The sequence below is a fragment of the Rattus norvegicus genome, chromosome 5 (genome assembly GCF_021556685.1).
Source record: "Rattus norvegicus strain SHRSP/BbbUtx chromosome 5, alternate assembly SHRSP_T2T, whole genome shotgun sequence".
NCBI classification, from domain to species: domain Eukaryota; kingdom Metazoa; phylum Chordata; class Mammalia; order Rodentia; family Muridae; genus Rattus; species Rattus norvegicus.
In genome coordinates, this window is record NC_141538.1 from 71710246 (window position 1) to 71735568 (window position 25323).

Genomic DNA, 25323 nt, shown 5'->3' on the forward strand with positions numbered 1-25323 from the left:
GCATATTTCATAGACATTATGTTGGCTTGTATAATAATCCTTAAAGTTCTCACAGAAAGCCAATTCATATAAAAGGGTTGATGCAATTACTATAAGCTTACCTGAAAATACATAGTCTAAAGAAAAAAAAAGAAGTTTACATCAGAATGTTTTTATTTTCACTATTGTTAATTAATTGTGTGTGTTTTCATTGTGGTGAATGTCTTCAAAAAAAGTAAAATCAATATTTACAAACAAATTAAAGTTTTGATCAATAATTTTTATTCAGATAATGAATCAGGCTGAATCCACCCTCCATTTCAGTTGTATGCTAAAAGAGAGAGGTTGATGGATATTATATAAAAGATTTATTTTATATACACAATGACAAAAGCTGTATTAGTTAAGATGAAATTGAGTTTTTAAATAAATTCTGTATAAATATTTATATATCCAATAAAACATAATCAGATATTCACATAAATAATGTTTTATCTATGAATTATGGTGAAAAGTATATGAAAAACTAGAAGGTATTTCTATGCCAGTACATTGTATTGTGGTATCGCATTCCACACAAAGAGACTTAAGTTATACAAGTCTTCATTTTTAAGATATAAGCCTAAAATATTTGGTAAATATATGACTGATTATTTAACTATCTTCTATTCAACAGTAAACTAAATTTGATTGTATTTAAATACTCATCATTTTTTGAATCATAATATATAATGTCCCGTAAGGTTCATGTGTTGAAGTCTTGCACCCAAATAGAGCTCTAACGAGGCAACTGGGAAATAACACTTCTGATCTCATCAATATATCAATTGTTGTTTCCTGATTTGTTGGATAACTAAAACGTGACAAGAATTTAGGAGATGAGACTGAGCTGAACGTCAAAGGCATGCTTGGTGGACAACTCTCACTCCATGCTTCAACCCCAGCCCTGTCATCACACTGTGCTCAGTCATGTGCTTGTTACCATGAGATTCTGCCTTCACACAGGTTCACAGGCATGTGCCAAGAGATCATAGACTCAATATGGATGACCTTAGCCGAAGGGGAGATATGGAACCTGAAGAGATCACCTCCAGTAGCCAGGCACAACCCCTGTGGAGGGACAGAGGCGTCAACCGTCCTACAAAACTTCCAGCCCGAATTCTTCCTGTCTAAAAGAAGTGCAGGAACAAAAGTGGAGCAGAGACTGAAGGAATGGCCGGCCGACCGGTGACTATCCCAACTTGGGATCCATCCCTGTGGGCAGGCACCAATGACTAACACTATTACTAAGCTATGCTGTGCTTGCGGACAGGAAGCAAGCCTGGCTGTCCAATACCTGGCCCAACTTAAGACCTATCCCTTGGGCAAGCACCAATCCCTGACACTACTAATGATATTCCATTATTCTTACAGATAGGAGCCTAGCATAACTGTTCTGTGAGAAGCTCTCCCCAGCAGCTGACTGAGCCAGATGCAGATACTTAGGGCCAAGCACTGGAGGGAAGTCAAGGATCACTATGGAAGAGTTAAAGAAATGATTGAATGAATTGAAGGGGATAACAACCCCACAGGAAGACCAACACCGTCCGCTAACCTAGACCCCTGGAATCTCCCAGAGACTGAGCCACCAACCACACAGCATATGCTGGCTGGTCTTGTCCGAAGCCCCAGCACACGTATACTGGAGGGCTGCTTTATCTGCCCTCAGTGGGAGAGGATGTGTCCTATCCTGTAAAAACTTGATGCCACAGGTTGGGAAGATGCTCCCCAGGGGGCCACCCTCTCAAAGGTGAAGGTGAAGGAGTATGGGAGGAAGAATTCTGCAAGAGGAAACAGAGAAGAGGCAGCATTTGGGATGTAAATAAGTCAAGTAACTAATGAGTTAAAAAGAAAACTTACCTGAGACAACTCAAAAGAAAGAGAGAATTATCGGTAAATGTGAGCATCAATCCAACTGTAACCTTCAATAATGTAAGGCATGTGCTCTAGATAGGAAGAAATAAAATAATCTGATTTAAAAAAAAACAGATTGCAATTTTTAAAAAGTTTCTAGAATGTGTCAAAAATAGCATAAGTGAGCAGAAAATATAAACATAAAGCCTAAAAGTAAATTATACTCAGTAATAGCATACTATTAAAACTGCTGAAGACAGAGAATTTGACAGTGAGTGTCGTTGAAAGAAAATGGTTCAGTACACATAGGAAAAAAGAACAAGTAAATGAAAGTTATCTGATAAAATGTTTTATACATAACTCACACTAATAATTGGAGTAATTGGAGTAAAACAAATAGATCAGAAACACTAATTAAAAATTGACAGCCAAAAACATATCTGAAAGAAAATGAAAGTCAATGTATAAAACTATTTGTGATAGGCAGTCATAATAAAAATCAATTTAGTGGATGTCTGCTTTGAAAAGGTAACATTTTGAAGACAAAGAGTGGTAGGAACATCTGGGTAAATATAACGTGTCAATTGTGACACAGAAAACAAACACATATTATATGTACCCTTTTCAATATCTTTTACAATACAACAGAGAACATGATGAAAATGGTTTTTGCCAGTTGAAGGTTAAAATTTCCATTTACTCACATGAGCATTTGTGCGATGGTAACAGGAATGAATTCTCCTAATACACCCAAGACCCTGGCATAGTCATCCCATGATTTTACTGTCCTTTAAAAAGAAGAGAGAAACCTGAGAACAGCAATCACAGCACATATGATTAGAGAATACTGAGGGTTGCACTCTAGTTTATCAGATATTATTGTGTTTGTTAACATGTTTCAGAACATGTTAACAGGATACAACATCTGAGCAGGAAAACAAATAGATGGTACAATATCTCATACATGAAAAAAAAGAAGATACCTACTTAAAAAGATTCTGCAGGGATAGAGAGATGGATCAGTAAGTTGATGCTCTTGTAGAGGACCAGGGTTCAGTTCCCAGTATTCACGTGGCAGTCCACAATCCTCCATAAATCTAGTTCTGATGGTTCTTCTTTCGGCCTTCCATGGGAACCAGCCATGCATATGGTATACATCCATAGATGGAGGGTAACACTCATAATTGTAAATTTCTTAAAAATTTTAAAAGAACTTACTTTTGCTATACAAAAGAATTTTGATAATCAGTCTTATTTATTAGACTTCTTTCTAAAGCAAATGATTGAAAAGTAATGGCCGTGGTGACCTAAATATGCTCACCCAACCCAAAGACATCTACATACCACTTCTGCTAAATATATAACTTGATATGGATTTCCAGAGATAGTTAAGTCCATGAAACTTGAGCTGGAGGTTATTTGGTTAATCTCTTGAATTCAGAGATGTATAAAGCATCTCTGAGCTGTGAAGAGAGAAAATAAGCCTGGGATAATAATTCAAGTGGTACTACTTTGCTAGCTGTGAGAGTACTGGAGGGAAGTCATAAATTCAGAAACACAGACAATTTACCTCATTAGACACAAAAAGAAAAAAGAAAGAAGAAAGAAAAATGAAAAAAAGAATATAAACAGATCATGTCAATACTCTGAAACAGAAACAATCAGATTATGAACCATGGGGTCAGTAGAAGGAAAGGAAATACAAGCTAAAGGCATCAGCAGTATTTATTTACAAAACAGTTACACTAGAAAACTTCTAGACCCAGGAGGCATTTCAAACACTAAACATACAAGACCAGAAAATAACCTCCCTACATAAATTGCAATTAAGACACTAAATATAGATAGAGGAAAAATTATAATATTATAGATGATTTCTCAATAAAAGGTTAAAACCCAGAGACAATGAAACTTTGAATTATTAGTGCTGCAAGACTATAGTTGCAAATTCAGACTACTACAACAGGTAAAACCATTTGTCATACTCAAAGGAGTAAGAAGTCTATGTGATAAAAGCAAACCAAAGGAATTAGTAACCACTAAAAAAGGACTATATAGAAAACTTGAAAGAATTCTTCAGTTAGGAGAAAGATGAACAAACCAATCATAACATAATGTACAGTAATCTGCATTAGAAAAGGACTGACGCTTCTGGAATAGAAAGATGCCAGCTATTTTAAAATAATAATACACAATAATAGGAAGGAATATCCTCCTTTCCATTATAGCTGAATATTAACAGACTAAGTACATAGCCTAATGAATGGGATTTAAAATGAAATCCACCTGCGTGTTGCCTCAAACCATGCTCCTTACTATCATAAATGAGTGCAGTCTTAGAATGAAAGGATGGAAAGGGTATTGCGAGCAAATGAAACTAGATAGTTCTGCTACCTGACCAAATAGACTAAAACCAAACTTTACAACGAAAAGATGGGTGCTGAGAAAATGAATCTGTCAGTAAATGGCTGCTGTACAAGCGTGATGACCCATGTTCTGATCCTAGAACATATATAAATTCCTGTGCATATGAGCTGATAAGCAGATATGGGGACGTCAGACAAAAGCAGAGTGCTGGAGGCAACCAGCCAACCAAATAGTCAAACCAATGAATTCCAGATTCTGTGAAAGACTTTGTCTCAAAAATAAGATATAAAGGTTTTGAGGAAAACATCTGATATCAGCCCCAGTTCTTTCCCCAAAGCATATACATTCTTGTGAACCCAGCTATAACACCCTCAAAAACCTCAGAATCTGCATACGACAGACTCATGCATATACAAATAATAAAGAGATTAAATTAAGAAATAAAACACAGGGGCTGGGAAGATGGTTCAGTGAGTAGGAATACTTTCTACACAAGGATATATACCTCAGTGAAAGTCCTCAGAGTCCATGTATTGTGTTTATCCCTGTAGCCTGCTCTGAGGAGGAAACGACACTATCACTGGGGTTTTCTTGCTGACATCCTAAGTATCTCCTGGTTTACTGAATGAGAGACACAATCTCAATAATGGAGAAAGTAATAGAATAAGACTTGTGATCTCTCTCTGTGGTTCTACACACATACCTGTACTCCCACATATATGTACACCACTCATTCACACATACAAGAAAATTTTAAATGGTGGACAAATCAATAAGTAAAAGCACATTTGTCTAGGCAGACAACCTGAGTTTGATTCCTGAGACCAACATGTTTGAAGGAGAGAACAAACTCCTGCAAGTTGTCCTCAAACCTTCACCTGTGCATCAGAGAATATGCACACACACACACACACACACACACACACACACACACACACACACAAATAAATGAAAACAACTTTTTAAATTAGAAATAAGGAAAGTCATTTCATACCAATAATGAAAACCTTCCAAGATTTGTAATATTAAGCTATATGCACTAAACACTGGTGTAAACAATTTTATAAAACAGCCTCGATCAGATGTACAAGCACAGATTATCCCCAACATAATAATAGCAGGCAATTTTAATAGTCCACACATATCACTAGATTTCTGTTATCTAGGATAACGATCTGTTATTGAGCAGCAAACTAATGAACAATGAATGAGTCATTGAAGAAATTAAGAGAAAATCCCTAAATACTGTTATACTTAAATAAAAATATGAAAAAAATCAAAACCAATGGGACAAAATGAAAGCAATACTAAGATGGGATGAAGGCAGTATGTATATATATTTACAAGTATCTACATTAAAAAATCATGCTCAAGCCAATGAATAGCTTAATAGTATGCCTTAGGGTCTTCAAATAACAAACAAGCCAATTTCTAAAACAGCATAGGAGAAAAATAATCAGTTACAGGGCAGAAATTAATGAAATTAAAATGAAAAAAAGAATGAATGAAACAGTTAATTGTTTAAAGGTAAACAAGAATGGCAAACTCATCCAAACCAATAAGAAAATGAAAATGAAAAACAAGAAAGAAAAAGAAAATTGGAGATAAAGGACATATTACAAGAAATGGTGATGAAATTGAAAAATCAATAGGATATATTTTAATTTTATTACACCAAACTGAAAAACCTAAACAAAAGGATTCATTTTTACCTTCATATGACCCACTAGAATCAAACTCTGATGAGATAAATTGAATTCTAATAATGAGACTGGAGTGGTAATAAAAAAAACAAACTGAAAATAATCTAAGCCCACAGTGAGTCACTGCTGAAGTCTAACAGACCTTTAGAGAAGAATCAATAACAATCCTTCCAAAATTATCTTATAAAATAAAAATGGAAGGAATTCTACCAGAGTTTTGTGTGGATAAATTATTGCCCTGGTATTAAATTCAGATAGACAAAACAAATTATAGAACTATCTCCTGATGAAACAAGTGCCAAAATATACAATAAAATATCATGAAAAGATTTAAGCGTTTATCAAAAAATTATTCACTGTGATGAAGTTGGCTTCATTCCCAAAAGGCTAAGATAGTACAACACACACAAATCAGCAAATGTATTATATCCCAAAAATGAACTCAAAGACAGAAACCACATGGTCATCTGAATAAATGCAGAAAAGGCTTTCGTCAAAATTCATAGCTTTTCATGGCAAAAACTTTCAACACACTGAGATAAAAGGAAACAATGCAAAATAATAAAGAGTGTGTAGGACAAACCTATGGCCATCATTATATTTTAAATCAGAAATAAGACAGGGATGTCCAGTCCCTCAGTTGTTACTCATTATCATGAGTGAAATATATAGTGAAATATTGCTTAGAGCAAAAAAAAAAAAAAAAAAGAAAAGAAAAGAAAAGAAAAGAAAATAAGTACAAAAAGGAAGGGAAGAAATCAAAGTATTCCTATTTGTAGATACGTTTTGATCCATAAGAGACCTTAGGGGTTCTACCAGAAAACTCTTGGTGCTGATAAATACTTCCATAAAGTGTCAGGTTTTAAAGTTCAAATCAATAGCCTATTCATATATCAATAACAAACATAATGAGAAAAAAATCAGGGTGGAAATCTCATTCATAATAACCCCCAAAGCATAAAGTAAAACACAATGGGAAAAAACTTAACATAGAAAGTAAAAGTCCTCTAATGTAAACTTTGAAGCACTGAATAAAGAAATCAGTGATACTAGAAGTTGAAAAGACTTCAAATCTTCATAAATTAGAGGACTTAATATTATAAAATTCCCCAAGAGTTTACTAACTGATCCAATGAAATCTCCATAAAAAAATGTCATTCTTTACAGAAATAGAAGAAATAATTCTAAAACATATTTGGATACACAAAGGACTCCAGAGAGCTAAAGTGATCCTGAGAAAAAGAAATAATTCTGTAAGTATCAATATACCTGATTTTAAGTTATCCTACAAAGTCACCATAACAAAAACGTCATTATTTCTGGCAACAAAGTCAACATGAAGATCAATAGAACAGAATGGGGGTCTCTGATACAATGTGACACACAGTAACTACTGGCCAGTGGTGGAAAAGGAGAGTATCTTCAATAAACTGTGGAAAACACATATAGACTTATCAAACTAGACCTGTGTCATTCAAATTTTATGAAAATCAACTCAAAATGGACCTTAAACATTATAGTTGGTAAAGAAAAAGGTAAGAAAAAGGTTTCTATCCATTAGCATATGCAAATGTCCTCCAAATAGGACTGCAGTTACTTAAGAAGTAGTGCTAAAAATCAACAAATAGAATTCTTAAAATTTACAAAACTTCCCCACAAAAGAAATGAAATGGTCAAATAAAGAGACAGCTGATAAAATGAGATGAATATTTACTAGCTACACATTTAATGGAGAATTAAATTTAGAATATGTAATGGACTCAGAACAAAAGAGTAAACATCAAAAAGTAAAACAAGTCCATGAAAATAGATAAATGGAATGATTAGGTTATCCAAAGATCAAATACAAATAATCAAAACAATTCTCAACCTTGCTATCACTCAGAGAAAGGCAAGCTAGGAAAAGAAAAATTGAAACAAATTTGAAATTTCATCTCAAACAATCAGAATTAACTAATAGCAACAAAATGAATGAGAAGTGCTGTTCAGAATACTGAGGAATGAAGAACCTTTATTCAATGCTCCTATGGTTGTAAACTGGTGTAGCTACTCTAGAATTACTGTGGAGAATACTCAAGAAAGCTAAAAATTAATAAAGTATATAAATCTGTTACTCCACTCCTTGTCATTTGCCCAAAGGACTCAACATCCCACTCCTCAGACACTTGATCAGCCGTGTTTGCTGCATCCCTCTTCACAGTAGCTAGAAAATGGAAGCAATTTAAACATCCTTCAAACAACAAATGAATAATGAAAATATGCTGAATACAGTGTATAGAAAATTACTCAGTTGTACAGAAAAATGAATTCATGAATTTTACAGGTAAGTGGATGAAATTAGGAAACGTCATATGGAGTGAGGTTACCCAGTCCCAGAGAGACAAGCATGTTCTTTCTCACCTGTGGTTCTGAGCTCCAAATCTTCACATACGAGTACAGAACCTGGAATAACAGTAGAAAACCAGACAGTAAAAAGGAACCATGGCAGGGACGGGAGCATAAGGATCACAGGAAAGGAATAGCAAGGTCTAAATGATACAGTGGGGGAATGGGAAATGGCGGAGGTGGGGGATTTTACCTGGGGATGATGGGAGGAGGTTAATGTGGAAGTGAGGAGCAATGTGGTGTGTGTGCCGCCCAACTAGAGAAGCAACCTCAACAGGAGGGAAATCGGACCTGGCCCTGAAAATCTGTCTCACTATCTGAGGCTAGTAAGGTCTTAGAATCTTAGAAAAGAACCGTCTACCAGCTCTTTATTAGAACAGCACATTTGGTAACTCAACTTTAAGTACTTAGCATTACACCCACCGATAAATGAAACATCAAAGAAATACCTCTTTGCAGCAAATGCAGACCATTGCGGAGAAACCCAGCTGGCCAACACAACTATGACTAAGGCTTAAGGAACATTGAAGGAGATTGGGCAGAAAGGTTTTTAAAGAGCCAGAGGAGCATGGCGTCTGCTGTGAGACTGTGTTTCGTAGAAAGTCTGCACTCATGATACTTCAACTGTATGGCTAAACAAGACCTGAAGGTTGACCACACTAACAGACATGCTAACATGGGAAGGGTGAATTTCACAGGGCCCTACCCCTGCACAAAGAACTAATAACTGCTCAGGGATGAAGAATTAGTCTTCCCCAAAGATGAATCCTCTAAGGTTTTATCCAATACCAAGTGACACTCACTGAAATTATACATATGCATGTATACATACAAGAAACAGTAGATAAACTCAGCAAGTTTCATTTATACATGAGTGCATGTATATGTAACACCAATAGTCGAAGGAAGAGATGCGGTCACTTTAAGAGGTAGTGAGGCCAGACATAGGACTCTCACTAGGTGCACAAGTCACATTTGAGAAAGGCTCCATGCCGACCAGCCGATGGCCAACACCAATTCAGCATCTTTGGGGATGTTTTGTCTCATAATGCTGTGTTTGGACATTTCATTTACCTTACTTTTTTCTCTTGCATATCTGTTATGATTTCCAATTTTGTGTTTTCATGCATCTTATGCATGAATGGAGTGTGCACCTGGCTCGTGGTAGGGTGTGTGTGCACGTGCAGGTCTCTACAGCTGTGTGTACATGGGTGTGGATGTGTATGTGCTTTTTCATGCTTTTTCCGGTTTTCTCTTTTGTTTTATTAAGGCTGAATTGTGAATTGGCCTATTTGTTTTCTAAAGGGGAGGGGGCATGGATTTGGATTGAAGAGTATTGGGAAGGTTGTGGGAGGGGACAAGGAAGGGGAACCATAGAATATATCGTATTAAAAAATATTTTCAGGATAAAAATAGCTGCATTAGAGATAATCAGATTATGTGAATTAAAATCTCAAAAGAGAAGTATGCATGTGTTCTTTGAATTTTAGGTCTTAGATATTTTTATGGATGCATAAATTATGAATGTTTAGATGATGGGGAAGTAAAAGTGAAATCTCAAAACAAAAGAGAGCCATGGGATAAAGGGCTGATAAAGAGAAGGACTAGGGAGTAGACAGGGGAGTTTGCTCCAAGCACATTAACTACTTGTGTGAAATTACCCTTATGGAACCTAGTATAATAAAATTTTAAAACTAGGGGGAAAAGAGTTTTGTGAATCTACACACATTGGCCTCTGTTCTAATATATTCTGCTGGTCCTTGACTTTCAGAATGACCCTTTGTAGACTACAGACTACTCCCATATTTTTTAGAGTTCTGCCTCTGTTTTCCTTTCTTCCTCAGAGAAAGGTCTCTGTTTTATTAGAAAAATCTTTCATTCTCACATCATTATGAAGCATCAAGGTCAAAGATGGGAATAACAACACATGTCCCAAGGTCTGGTATAGTTCCACGTTTCTTCCCATTGGTTTGTCTCAGGAGTTTGCTTGGAGATGTTCCCTTAGTGTCAGGCAACAGAAGTTACTCAGGAATGGGAAATGGCCTCATCTCCAGAGATTTTTCTTTCTATTTGTATCAGTTTTAGTATCATTTCATAATTTTATAGTAAAGATTTATTGTTTAAAAGTCTTCTCGGTTAGGTTAAGATGTTTCCTGTCATTCTGTACTCCATGATCTTTCTCAGAAACTCTTCCTGCATGTGCTTTATTCTTAAGATATTTATATTTCCTAGCAGCACAGTGTGGGTAAGTAGAAGCCCTAACTGGAGAGATGACCAGGTTGCTTTAGCATCAATAAATACACTAGCAGCCATCGGAGGCTCACAGACTCCATAGAAATGCACAATGGCAACTTCACAGAGCTGTGGGTACACTGGTTTCTTTACCCTGCACCATAGGCATTTTATCTGAAGCTCTATGGTATCAATGTCCTGGTAACACTAGGTGGCAGAATGTGCTGCAGGACCAGTTACAATGACAGCTTTCTCACTGCACACAGAAAAAACTACAGGAGAAAGAGATACCACCTAGCTAATGTCATCCCTGTTGGGTCCTGGGAGCCCCTTACTTTCTTGGTGTCTGGGACTTTCTGTTGGCTACTCCCAGTTCCCCTTCCCACATTGAGGATAGCCTTGTCTGGCATCAAAGGGAGGGAAGGCCCTTGGTCCCGTGGTGAGGGCTTGATGTGATGCCCCAGTGTAGGGGAATGTTTAGGGCGATGGGGCAGGAATGGATGAGGGGTGGGTGGAGACGCACCTTTGTGCAGGCAGAGGGAGGGGTGGGTTGGAGGTTTTCAGAGAGGAAACCAGGAAGGGGGAATAACATTTGAAATGTAAATAAACAAAATAACCAATATTTTTTTTAAAAGACACCTCCCTCCTCAGGAAAAGTGAAAGTGTGGAGAAGTGTGGTTAAATAAAATAGTTTTGAAGCTGCAGGCTCAACCTGGAGCAGTAAACAGCTGCCCAGGCTCTTAGCAACCTGCTAGAATCACATTTACAGCGGCCCAGATGACTAACACGCACAGGTTGAGGCAGCCAATCCCAGGGTAGGACAAGATCAATTCCACAGCTTTGCAAGTAAAAACAGCCCTTACTTGAATAAAAATAGCTCATCCCATATTTGAAAATAATGGGTGTTCAAGAAATAAGGCGGCTCTGAAAGGTCTGAAATGGAGCAGAAAGTTGACGTTATTTTATAAAATGATTTTTAAGGGAGAAAAACATACTTACTCTTTTTTAAAAGATTTGTTCATTATGTATACCCCGAGTTCTGCCTGCATATGTGCATGCCAGAAGGTGGCACCAGATCCCATTAGAGATGGTTATGAGCCACCATGTGGTTGCTGGGAATTGAACTCAGGACCTCTGGAAGAGCAGTCAGTGCTCTTAACATCTGAGTGCTCGCTCTCTCTCTCTCTCTCTCTCTCTCTCTCTCTCTCTCTCTCCCTCTCTTCCTCCCTCTCTCTCTCTCCCCCTCTCCCCCTCTCCCTCTCTCCTTCTCTCCGTCTCTCTCCATCCCAACATATTTAATCTTTATATTTACTTTATATTTTAAGTTGAATCTGATACAATTTTATTGTTAGAGAGGGTAGGCATAAAATTTCAAAATCAAACAATTAAAATCATAGTTTCACTGAAAGTCAGCATTTTTTAGGCAGCTTTGCATAAAATTCCATTGCATGGATTCAGGCTACTGAATGCTTCTGCCATGCAATTAGCTGTTGCAATAGACCTCACTGTGGAGGACTTCAGAACGATCATCATTTTCCCCGGCAAAGTAAACTGTAATTGAGTCATGGACCTTTCTAGTTTATTCAGCTGAAACTAGCATATAATTTTTAATTTATTCACTGAAGTTGATAAATATTCATTAGGTATGTATTTACTCTAAGAACTCTCATAGGAGTTTGGGATACAGAATGGAATAAAAAGACTGTCACCAGAGACGGAGGCAACTGATACAAGGCAGTAATTACAGGAAAATGGGGTGATCGTTGCCTGGAGCGATCAAGTGAGGCTTTGCAGATGTGACACATAGCCTTGCTCCGTGAACTCATAGCTTTATGTTGCCTTGGTGTCCATTTTTCTTTTGAATTTCATGCCAGAGAAAGCTAAAGCGCTTCACATAGTAGGTAGCTCTTCAACTCTTCCCACCTCTCAGTGTGTTCAGACCACGCGTTGGCCTTTTGAATTTCTTCTTAGAGTCTCCTGAGCAGCAGTTTTGCTGATCACCTCACATCATGTACCCTAGTCCTATCATCTCCCTGTTCCTTCATATCGGCCCTTCACTCTTACAACCTCCTTTGACACAAAACACACACACACACACACACACACACACACACACGCACACACAAACACACATAGAGCATAGCAAAACATCTCATTGTGGAAGCTGAACTATGTCACCATGTGTTCTGTAGCATATCTCGCTGTCCATGCATCTTCACCTGCAAATGTTTATTGAAGTCGTTGGTCTGGTTCAAGGCTTCTGGGATACCATCAGTACTGTATCTTCACTGGGACTCCTCCTGGCTACTCCATTGTTGCCCTAAGTCATGGAGATCCTGCAGCTTTGGGTCAACAAGACTGGTGCTTTCCCACATCAGCAGACAGTACAGACTCTGAGGTTGGCCAATTCACAGCCCTGAATCTGGGCCTGGGTGGCAGCGGAGCTGGTCAGTGCAGCAGCTCTCCCTTATCCTCACCACCAAATCGAGTTCTCCAGCACTGCTCCAGGTAGGTCACCCAATACTCAGGGCCGGCTCCCCTCCACCCATCCTTCCAGAGCAGCCCATTCTCCCATGTGCTACATCCTATGAGGGACCGGAGCAGCTCACCTGCTCTCACGCCTTTGCCATCAGGGCCAGCTCCACCCTGCTGCCTGGGCAAGGTGCAGGTCCTGCTCTGCCAAGAGCTGCTGCAGATGAGAGGTGTGACCAGCTCTACAGAGCACTCCAGCCAGTGGAGGGCGGGGGATGGATTCAGTTCTGCGCAGCCTCTGGATATCCACATAGTCTCCAGGGGTTGCCCTACCAGAGACATCTCCATGCTCTCTAGCAGTAATATGAGCCTTGTACGTCTACACAGACTCCTGCCACTGTGTAGCCATGAACCCAAATATTGCCCTCATGGCGACTCTAACTGGGACCTCACCATAGCCTCAGGTGGAAGGGCTGGCTATTCACAGCCCTCAAATCTCCAGTTTCCTCTCTCATCATAATGCTCAAGTTGTTCTAGTCCTCTTTCTTTGCCATCTGCCAAATACAAACACTGTGGTGGTTTCAACTGTAGGCTGTCCGAGAGTCTGGCGAGCCCCTGGGTGACATCCTCTGTTAGTATTGTGTTCTATGGCAGCAAGCAGGTGTCTCCAAGCCATCTGTGCTATACACCCGAGCAAGGGCAGGTCTGTGAGTGGCATGGCAGTCAGCAGGTCTCTGACTATCTTCCTTTTCTCTCGTGGCTATGAGATACTGGGCGGGGACTCTGTGTCTATGGCCCACATGTGCGGTCAGACGGAGGGCAGGTCTATGGGCGTCTTCCACCATCCGCACTGGGTGTCACGGCAGAACGCGGAGCGCTATCTGCCTTCCTCCTCCTGTGACGTGCTGCTGCCTGAGTTTGATTTGATTTGGCTTTTATATATCCCAGGAAAAGAACAGCTTTGACCACCAAGTAAGGCATCGGGGTAGAATGAACCAAGGACTGCCAACCCCTCTGCCCCCGACTGATAGAAGAATATCACAACCAGCAAGATGTCTCCTTGCCCATTGCAGGGCTGGGGCAGAGGAGAGTTCCTCACTGTAACTAGACTGCACAAAGGCATCTCAATGGCTACCTCTCAGTCGTGCGATCTGCTGGGACAGTTATCCTAAACAGTGTCATGTGGACTTTATTTTAATAGTATGCAAAGATGAAAGGAAAAAACTGTTTAAATTTATGGGAAATTTTGTCCAACTTCAATCTTTAAGCACATAATAAAACTTTACCTCAGTAAAGCCATACACGCTGAAATGTTTTCATTTGGTTGTCTAAAGTCAAAAACAATTCTTCTTTACCTTTAATTAAATATTATTCATCAATTTGTCACTGTATACTCTATAGACATATGAGAAACAGGCATCGACGATGAACAAATTTAAGTTCCTCAGCACTAATTAGATAGTAATGATTTTGCTTTCTCTGAAAGTATTTTAGAATCTCCGTTTATAATGAAATGCTTTGCTCATTCGGTAGTAATTGTTGAAGCCTACCTTTTAACCTTGAAAATAAAATGCAAAGGGCTTCCTGCTTTTGAGTTATGTGACCAAAATTTGAAAGCACATCAATGATCCTTTAGATAACAATGATGTCAGTAGATAGACGAGTGCTCTGGAAACAGCCCTTTAGAATAGTCCATTGGAAGATTGGCCGCTTCTCCGTTAAAAATTCTCCACTAACTCTATTTGACTTTCATTTTTCCCAAAATAGCTTTTCAACTTACAGGAAGCAGTACATAATAATCAGAGTGATGCAATTCAGTTGCACTAAATAGAAAACAATGACCTCATCCTACCTGCCTTTAACTCCTCTACTAAGATAATCAATATCTACCCAGTCTTTGAAGTTTTTCCAATTTTCTCTAAAACATTTGTTCAGGAACCTAAGCTAAACATGGTAGATGGAATACACAGGTAGTTTTTCCTCAGGAAGGAAGACACAAATGAAAAATGCACAATAGTTCTGAGTTGCTTGGTCTGATATTTACCTTATAAAAATAGTTCTTAATACTGAGTTATGGAACGGTGCCATGAAATGTCTCCCCTCCTCCTCTTTGGAAAAGGCTGAGAACTGCTATTTGCTGTGTCAATAATAAAGTGGAGAAGGCTCCAAGAAAGGCTTGGAATTCTTTCAAGAAAGGAAGCTGAACCTACTATTCCCATAGACTAAGAAACATTCACATCCTCCTCTATTTTGAACCCACAAATGTTCTTGAGGTCAGTACGATGCACATCTCCGGACTTGACCATCAAGAATTTAGTTGTCTTTGTCCTTCCAGGAGATTTGTCAAGCAAATCCTAGCTGAATTAACTACATGTTACAAAAGGAGGGACTGGACCCCTGTAAAAGTGGTTGTGTCTGAACATTTGCGAGACCTCAGATAGTCTGGTTTCAGCTATCTTTTTGGCATCCAGCCTCGGGGATTGTTGCTGACGGTAGAATCGCAGAAGTGCAAATGAACTACAGTTGCTCCATCAAGAGCAGACACTGACGCAAGGGCTGCAAGGAGCTCGCAAGACTCAGCTAGCAATGGCTTCATCAGTTTAGAGACCTGGGCTGTGCTGAGGAAACTGGAGCGTTGGGAGATCCTTCTGTCCTACTTGCCAAAGCACAGGGCAGCCTCCTAACAGGGTGAATCACAAAGACCAAATTCAAAGGTTATATATACCTAAGACCCTGTATAAAATCTTAAATTGAAGCAAAACTAAGCAATATATTAATTTACAATGCATGCATGGGTTATAACTCTTTTTAAAACAAAAAAGAGAGATGCTGGAAAGATGGCTCAGCGATTAAGAGAAGGGGATGCTCTTCTAGAGAACCTAGGTTCGACTCCTACTACCCACATGGTAGTTCACAACTGTCTATTACTCTAGTCCCTAGGGGATCTGATATCCTATTCTGACCTCTGTAGACACCAATCACACATGTGGTACTGAGACATATCCTGGAAAAACATCTATATACGTAAAATAATTTTTAAAAAAATCTTTAAAGACCAAAAAATAATATAATTTAAATTAAAAACAAGAACAAAGAGCAAAATAATATTGAATACAAACATAGTACCACATGGCTAGAGTTAATTAATATAATTGAGAATCTTTAAACTTGGAATTGTAGTACTAAAGTTACCAACATATATCATTAAATAACTAAAAAGACCCATGCATGTGACAATGTAGCATAAATAAGAGATTAAAACATTTCTCTTCTTAAATCTATCATATCTATAAAGATATGAAGACTCATAATGAGATAGCTATGTCCTCTACTGTACTGGCCTGAACTGATGACAGCTGTCAATCTCTTACAGAAACAGTAGTAGACTCAATGGCTTTCCATGCCAGGTGTAAGATTGAACACTAGAATGATACGTTAATCACCAACTTCCCTAAATTTGTCTTTCATTCTATTCCTGTGGTTCCATACCTAGGGCTATGAGTGGAAAATGCCGCTTTTGATCGCTGGCATTGTATTAATTTTCCATGTGGAGAACAATATGAGCTAACCCATTTTTCCTCTGAACTAATCATGCCTAAGAGAACTTGGGGTCTCTTGAGTCTCTGCCTTGGACTCCAGGCTAACAAATGTATTCACAGTTCTTCAATCCTATATTGACAGTTTAGAAGCTGGCTCAAACTGAAACTATGGGCTAACACCATCACATTGCAGTAGAAATCACCTCATTTCAGAAAGTTAATAAAATAAATCTAAAATCTAACCAATTATTGAATTCTTATGGAGTGAAAACAAGAAATATTACGTTTCTTTCTCTCGGTGAATATATTTTAAAGAACTTTTAAAAATATTTAGCTCTCTTTGGATGCCACTGTTGAATCCCTGAAGTTTTTCAGAGCTGGACCTCTTGTAGTTTCCTTCACTGGGAACATAGTTTAAAGGACAAACAGCAAATCACAGCAGAATAAACACATTAAGTTTACAGTGCTGAGTTTGTGACACCTTTGCCTTTATCATGTGAATGGTTTGTATTGAATCTTTATTTCATGAGAAATTTGAATTAGGAGAGGAGTTACAAATTCTTTTATAGGAATTAGCATTATTTTTAGATCTTCTCATCTCTCTCATAGTCCCCTTTACAACCTCTATGACTTGCACATGAGGGTGTGTGTGTCTGTGTGTGTGTGTGTCCGCGCACACGCACACACACACATATTTAAATTTAAATTCTAATGGGAAAAACATCCTATTGTCCAAAGTGTTTCTCAGGAAGACAAATACTGCAAGCTATACATAATTAAGTTTTATATTTTGAATAGAAGATTTTTCTTCATTGCCATCTTATCAAAATGTCTCGTATTTTTCCCACTTCTAAGTAAATTAAGCACGTGCTTGGTAAGCATCTTGTCTTCCGATTGGAAACAGACAAGCTAACCCAACTCGCAACTGAAATGAGAATCCATCTTGGTAGTACAGTAGCAGAGAGAAACATATAAGTTAGATGGTGATTTTAATTGTTTGTGGCATCAAATAATGTTAATCTGATTCACCCTACTTTCCTGAAGAAAGAGACACAGATAAATATAAGTTGGAAGTCTCATACAAGCAGAATCTCCCAAACATGCTAGGCCTTTCTAGTCTCTTAATACTCTTTTATGAATATCTTATAGACCTCCATTCTCTTATCACAAAGCTTTATTTAATTAAAATGCCATTAAACATGTTACAGCATGTTCAGGCAAAGAACTTTTGCTAAGGTTTTTATATTTGCTAAGTCCTTAATAACAAAATTAGACGCAGTACCTGGATTGCTTCATTTCCTTAGCAAGGTGATCTCATCTATTGCATTGATGTTCTCCCTAATTTCACTTTTAGAACACAATCTTCAGCTAAATGGATATAATACTAAACTCTCTACTGATGACTTATTACCAAACACATAGATTAAGGCATCTCTCAACTCTCACTAGAGAAGCTTCTCTTTGCAGTAGATGGTGATCAACTCAGAGTCACAAAACTGGCTAAGGTTCAGAGAATAAGAGACCAGAAGAATTTTATCCCTAATGGAACATATGTATCACAGATACTCCTCTCAATGACTCAATGGCCATTGCAGAAGAGGGAGCAGAAGAGTCTAAGAGGCAGGGGTGGCAGATGATAAAAAAGAAGTAGAGTCTTCCATACCCAGCAAGGCAACTGCACATTAAAGCTCACAGTTGCTATGGCAGCATGCCTAAGATCTATTGAAGCCCAAACCATTAATAGTGGGGGGTGGACATGAAGTGCCACTCCTGCCTGAGGACCTGTCTGCAATTGTTAGCAGCCAGGAGAGGAAAGGTTGTTTCTCTACAATTATGAATTGAGCACATTCAAGCGGAAGGCCACACATCCCTTCATGGAGGAAAAGAAGACAACATTGCAGGGGAAAGGTAGTGGGGTGAACCCGTGAAGAATTTGGGGAGGGAGGGTAAATAGGATCAACTCCTCATTGTACAAAATTCTAATAAAGAACTAATAAAATATGTCTTAGAAAACAGAAGAGCCCATCACTATGCTAAGGATCGATCACCGAATTGTGAAAAAGCACTCTGAAAATTAGAATTTAAAAAACAAAGGTTCTTAGGCTTCTTAGTTATAGATACTACTTCCAAATTCTACAAAACGAACTTACTATCTCTTATAGAAGTTGACAAATGTTTTCTGAAGCCATGGTTAATTTACCAATATGATTCTATAACACCTATATGAATAATTTTAGTAAGGAAAATTAGAATACTTATTATTTGAGCAAGGTGTTTTCTATTTAGAAAATATTATCAGCAAAAAATATTTCATTTTACAATAACCTATATATCTGATATTAATCAATGACTTTACTGAGCAAATAATTATGACTACATAACTTACACATTTTCTCTTCTCCCTTACTAAAATCAAGTTTAAAAATATTTCCATATTTTAATACATTTAGGCTGTTTCCTACTTCTTATTATTTTTATATTAACGCTGAAATCTTCTCCAAACTATAAGGAAATTTACGATATACAAATGAGAGAAGGTACTTTAACAATTTTTGTGTGAGATCTAAAAATAACTGGGTCATGTATAAATTTATAAATCAACTTTTCACAAATAATACATATTTTAAAAAGCCCTCCATAACAAAATGAAGAACTTTTTTATTTCTGCAACTGAACTCCCCAAGGTGTTAAAGTAAGGGCATTGAAAGTTTCCTCATAGTTGAAAAATCAAGAATCATTTATGAAGCTGAGTGGAGAGATCTTCATCCATGCTAGGAGAAATGATGGAAAGATATGATTTCCCTCAAACTGTGAATATATGAAAATGATCAAAGGTATTTAGCAAATTATTTTTGCAATCTGAACTGTGGACCTCAATAACACATCCTGAGATATAAAAATTGCTATGAGCCATATTCTGTATACCTCAGTGAATAAGCCGACATCAAAGGTGTCTCTTAGGTTTTGATCCCTAAGTAAAAGCGGTTAGCTGAGCTCTGTGCTGCACAGTTGCTTCGGGTCAGAAAGCTTGAACCTCTCCATTTCAGATACTCTGAAGTATGAAGTCATTAATAAAGATGCAGGAAGCTATTCCCACCATAGTCTCTGTTAAACCTCATGAGTTTGCACAAACATAAATACTTCCCGCTAGTCACATGAAGCAGTGGGTATGACTTTTCCTATTATCACAATGTATTATAACTAGTTTCATATGGGACAATGCCCTTGTTGGTACATCACACACAGTATCAGAAGAGTGACCCCAGTTCTGAAAGAGGCACAAGACCATTATTTCTAAAGCGAGGACAATTATAGGGCTAACCATGCATTCCCACAGAAAGACCAATTTAACTTGCTTTTGTAGCCTTTCAGACCAGAAATAACCTAGATATTTTATAGCTACATTCTTAAAACTGTAAGCAATGTTACATTGGAACAGTACAAACTTTAAAAATACAAATTGCATTTATAGAGTGTGAAGCTATAAACGCATGAGATTGTTATATATGTGTATGTTATTATAACAAGGGACAACTTGAATTATGATTTTCGTGATGTATGCAGCCTAGGGTCATCTAAATAGCCTTCTTTGTCTCCTTTGGCTGATTTGCTTCTACATAATTCTAACTTTAAATGTTAAGTGGAGAAATGAGTTTCTTTCTAGATAAGAATAAAATGAGGCTAAGGAATTAAAAATAAGACATGTATGAGTCCACAAAATATAATCACCTAACAATCTGGAGACAGGGATTTTTAAATCCCATGTCTACAATAATTAGTTGTTTAAAGAACAGTTTACTAAAATGAACTTCCTCCGTCTTGACATATGTTAATTAAGATAAGGTGTGACCAAAAAAGCTTCTTTAAAATGTCATGAGAGAGCACCCATACCTGATACAATTAATGAGATCAACAACCTCAGACTAGATAGGTTATAGGCCCCAGAGGAAAGCCTACTATTATTATTCTGCTAAAATACCATAGCAACAAAATGACTCCTAATGACACGATGTTATATACATACATCAGCACATCATTTGGTCCTCATCAGTGAAGTAGAGACCTGCAACTGGAAAACATGTAGAGTGGGAGATTCTGGAGTGCTCAGCCCCAAATTTGATGTCTGTATCACAACTCTACTCTCAAGACTCAAGGATCTATGAAAAAGAGAGTGGAAAGATTGTAAGAGTCAGATGGATTAGACAACTCTAAGGAAAAACTGGTTTCCAAACACAGCAGGGCAGGTGAACATGTGAATTTCTAGAGAGTGTGGTAGGTACAAGACTCTCACGCCCTCAGGCTAGACACCAGCATGGCAAAGAGGAAGTAGGCACAAAGTCTCCAAAGTCCTGCCCCTAACCAAGAAACTGTTAACATATAGGACCCGAACATGCCGTCTTCTCCAATGGCATAACATTGAGTATATCAATCAAACTCCACAACAGGCTCTATGCCCAGTAGCACATGGTCAACAAAAATCAGACTCCATGCTTTTAGTGACTTCTTTTTTGTTTCTTTTTTATCTTTAACAATGAGATAGAATATGAAGTTGGATAGATAGGGAGGGGGAAATCTGGGAGGAGTTGGCGAACAGAACAAAATATGATAAAAATAAATTTCATGAAATTCTCAAAGAGTAAGTAAATTTTGTGAAAATTCCAAATTCAAGAATTTCCTAGTTCTCAAAATCTTAATGTTTCCATTTTTCTTTTGCCTCTACAAATAAATGTGCACCAATATACAATTCATGAAGGTATTCAATACATTGTTTTTAATTGCATTACTTAGAAGGAGAAAAGGCAAACCAAAAACCATGGCTGAAGTATACAGTATATGTTTTTGACAACATAATGAATGTACTTTTTATTAAAAGGTGTCCTGGCTACTTTTTTTTCTTTTTTCTTTTTTTTTTTCAGAGCTGGGGACTGAACCCAGGGCCTTGTGCTTGCTAGGCAAGTGCTCTACCACTGAGCTAAATCCCCAACCCAGTCCTGGCTACTTTTATGTCAACTTGACACAAACTAGAGTCTTCAAAGAGGAGGAAAACTCAATTGAGAAAATGTCTCCATAAGATTGAGCTTCAGGCAAAACTCAAGGGCATTTCTTTCCTTTTTTCCTTTTTCTTTTTTCATTTATTTATTTACTTATTCACACTACATTCCAATAGTAGCCCCCTTCCTCCTGGTCCCCCATCATACAGCTCATCCCTCTATCCCCTCTCCCGCTCTCCTCTGAGAAGGGGGAGGTTCCCCTGAGTATCAACCCACCCTGGCATAAAAATCACTTGTAGGACTAGACTCATCCAGGACAGTTAGGGAACAGGATTCCGAGGCAGGCCACAGAGTCAGGAGATAGCCCCTGTTCAAGTTTTTGGGAGACCCACATGAAGGCCAACCTATACATCTGCTACATATTTGCTGGGAGCCTAGATCTACCCCTTGTTGTTCTATGGTTGGTGGTGGTTCAGTCTCTGGGAGCCTCTAAGGGTCCAGGTTACATATATCTATTGGTCTTCTTGTGGATTCCCTATCCTTCATGTCCCTCAATCCTTTCCCCAACAACTCGACAAGACTCCCTGAACTCTGTCTAATGTTTGGCTGTGGGTTTCTGCATCTGTTTCCATCAGCTGCTGGGTGGAGCTTCTCAGAGGCCAGTTTTACTAGGCTCCTATCTGGAAGCATAATAGAATATTATTAGTAGTGTCAGGGATTGGTTCCTGCTGGCCCCACTGGACAAATCTAGCAACAACAAGTTCTGCCCTGTTCCCCCTGAACTGCATTTCCTGGGCCACAGCTCCACCTGCAATTATGGAGGCCTGCCATCATCTGGGACAACCAGAGGCCTGCAGGCATCAGAGACCACCAGCCCTGACTGCATCCCTGGAGGCCTTCTGCCACCAAGATCAACCAAAGCCAGTACAGCAACAATCAGATGACTAAAGCCCAACTTAAAAACACAATTAACAAAAGCCAGGGCAACATGGTATAACCGAAGCCCAGACATTCTACTACAGTAAGCCTTGACTACCCTAACACACTACATGAAGATGGCCTTAAATTTCATCTTATGCAGATGATAGAGGCCTTTAAAGAAGACATGAATAAATTCCTTAAAGAAATATAGGAAAATACCATCAATACAATACAAATGAAGGAAATGAATGGAAACAGAAACAATAAAGAACACATAAACTGGGGTCGGGGATTTAGCTCAGTGGTAGAGCGCTTGCTTAGCAAGCGCAAGGCCCTGGGTTCGGTCCCCAGCTCCGAAAAAAAGAAAAAAGAAAAAGAAAAAAAAAAGAACACATAAACTAAGGCAATCCTTAAGATGGAAATCTAGGACATTTCTTATTTAATGATTGATGAGAGAGGGCTCAGCTCATTGTAGGTGGAGCTAATCCCTAGTCTGGGGGTCCTGAGTTACAAAAGAAAGTAATCTGAGCTAGCCATGTGGTGCGAGGCAGTGAGATGTACCACTCCATCGTCTCTGATTCAGCTCCTTTCTGCAGGCTGCATTCCTGCTTGAGTTTCTGTCCTGACTTCCTTCCATAAAGAACAGTAATATAGAAGTGAAAGCCAAATACACCCTTTCCTCCACAATTCTTTTTGGTTATTGCATTTCATTAGAGTAATAATAACCCTCACTAAGATAAAGGGTAAGAATAAATTTAAAAAAAAATAAACTGCAGTGCTTTTTGATTGCTGGGTAGACTTACCACCTGTGCATTCTCCCAAGGCTTTCTGAATAAATGTGAAAAGGGACAGGATCACAGAGGGGCCTCAATGAGCACGAGTTAGCAGGACACAATGCTGAGGCTGTAGCACTCTGTAGAGATTTATACCTCCTAAGAAGCCAGTAGTGAGATTGAAGCCTGTGCTTCTCAAGAGTTGCTGCCCAAAGATAGGGCAAGAAGTCCCACAAGGAATTTTTCTTGTGAGGGAACACAGACACTGCACACAGATAACTGTGAACCCTCAGATGTCTGCTACTGAGACAACACGAAAGGATCACAGTGACAGACTCATTACAAACACTGTTCTCTGAGCTTTGACAATCCTGCTGTGATCGTCTCGATTTCCCATCAGCACTCCTAGGTTCTGCCTTAGACAACCTCCACTTCCATATTGGCTATTTCCACCATCCCTCTGTCAAGTCATCGAGTTTTGAAATTAAGTGTTCAGTGTGGTCTCTTTTGCTCATACGGAAGAGAGCACTGAATTATTTTGTAGAAGTGAAGCAATTGCCTTTTCTTCTGCAGAACCATCATTCAGAAGGTAAATTATGCACAATAATATGTAGCAGGCTATTAAGGGGATATCATTGCATAATCAAAAAAAAAAAAACCCTGGGTGTGGAGTTAGAAAATGCCTTTTGTGTCCCCGGCCTAAGTCTTAGTATGACCACTTGGTCATTCTATCTCCGCTGCTCTATCCTTAAAATAGAGTGGCTGTCCAACTTTTAAAGAATTCTTTTAGAGCAAAGAGAATTTCAGGAATAAAGAATAACAAAATAAAGTAAGGAATATGTAGTGTAAGGATTCACCTTAAAATGATTTAAAATGAGGATCCTAAATGTGAATGTTCTGAACGATAGAGTGCCAATATCCACAAAACAAAAGTAACAGCTAAAAAGTAAAACTCCATAGTTATAATTAAAGATGTCAGCCATCATCCTTAGAACAAGGAGAGTTAAAAGTCCATAACTTAAAAAAGATCAGAAAACACTGTCACCTGATTTGAACAAACAGATACTTATATATTCTCCCCCTGAACAAAAGGCACATATGTATTATTTTTAATTAAACATAAAACACAACTGGCTAGAAAGCAATCTCCTAAAATTTAAAAGAACTTGAAACATATGAAATATGGTATCTGATAAGACAGAATTAAAATAAAATCTAATGATAGAAAAAAGAATTAGACATTCCTACCATTGTGATTTGCAGATATTCTTCCCTTATATTGAAAACAGATACTATGACCCAATTATGATTTTCCCTTCCTCTACTTTTCTTAAGTTCTTCCTTCTTTCCCTCTAATCACTATCCACTAATTTGTCTCTCATTAGAGACCAAGAGGATTCTACAATGAAGTAAAAATATATATTAAGATAAATCAAAAATTAAGACATAGGTGTCAGACAAGACAAACAGAAGGACAATTACCCAAAAGAGGGCACAAGAATACCATAAAAACACCTAAACTCGAAGCCATAACAGAATCACAGAGGACCTGGTACAGACCTGCGAAGGCCCTGTGCTTGCTGCTTCTGTCTCTCTGAGTTCAAAGGGTCTTGTTCTTTTAGTGTCCTCCATCTCTCTGGCTCTTACACTCCTTCTGCCTCGACTTCTACAGCGTTTCCTAAGCCTTGAGGACAGAGATTTGATGGAGGCATCCCAGTGAGGGCTGAGTATTCCAAAGTCTCTCACTCTCTGCATAATTTGGGGCTCTGTGTATTTGTATTTGTTCCTACTGGCTGGACAGGAAAGCTTTGCTGGTAATGACTGTGCAAGGCACTGACCTATGAATAGAATGGAAAATTATTAACATTTATTTATCTAGTCTCAGGTTCCTAATCACACAAGCCATGTCCATTATAGGTTATATCTAGTGGAATGGGCCTTAAGTCAAATCAGATATTGGCTGGTTAGTACTAAAGGCTTTGTGTCACCATTTAACTAGCATATTTCACAGGCTGGAAACCATTATAGATCAAAGAGTTTGTAGCAGGCTTTCTGTTTGTTTCTCTTC

At 38.2% G+C, this 25323-nt stretch overlaps 1 long non-coding RNA gene across 2 annotated transcripts; it reads right to left on the minus strand.

Moving 5' to 3' along the window:
- Nucleotides 1–241: 241 nt before the first annotated feature.
- LOC148005785 (uncharacterized) lies at nucleotides 242–25010 on the minus strand. Of its 2 annotated transcripts, XR_015621422.1 has the most exons (6): nucleotides 24816–25010; nucleotides 8343–8384; nucleotides 2860–3335; nucleotides 2577–2660; nucleotides 1879–1964; nucleotides 249–1148 (listed from the first exon to the last, which is right to left on the minus strand). It is a non-coding gene; the product is annotated as an uncharacterized LOC148005785 (long non-coding RNA). The 2 variants fall into 2 exon arrangements; XR_015621421.1 differs by lacking the exon at nucleotides 2860–3335 and having other exon boundaries at nucleotides 242–1148.
- Between the last annotated feature and the right edge of the window lie 313 nt (nucleotides 25011–25323).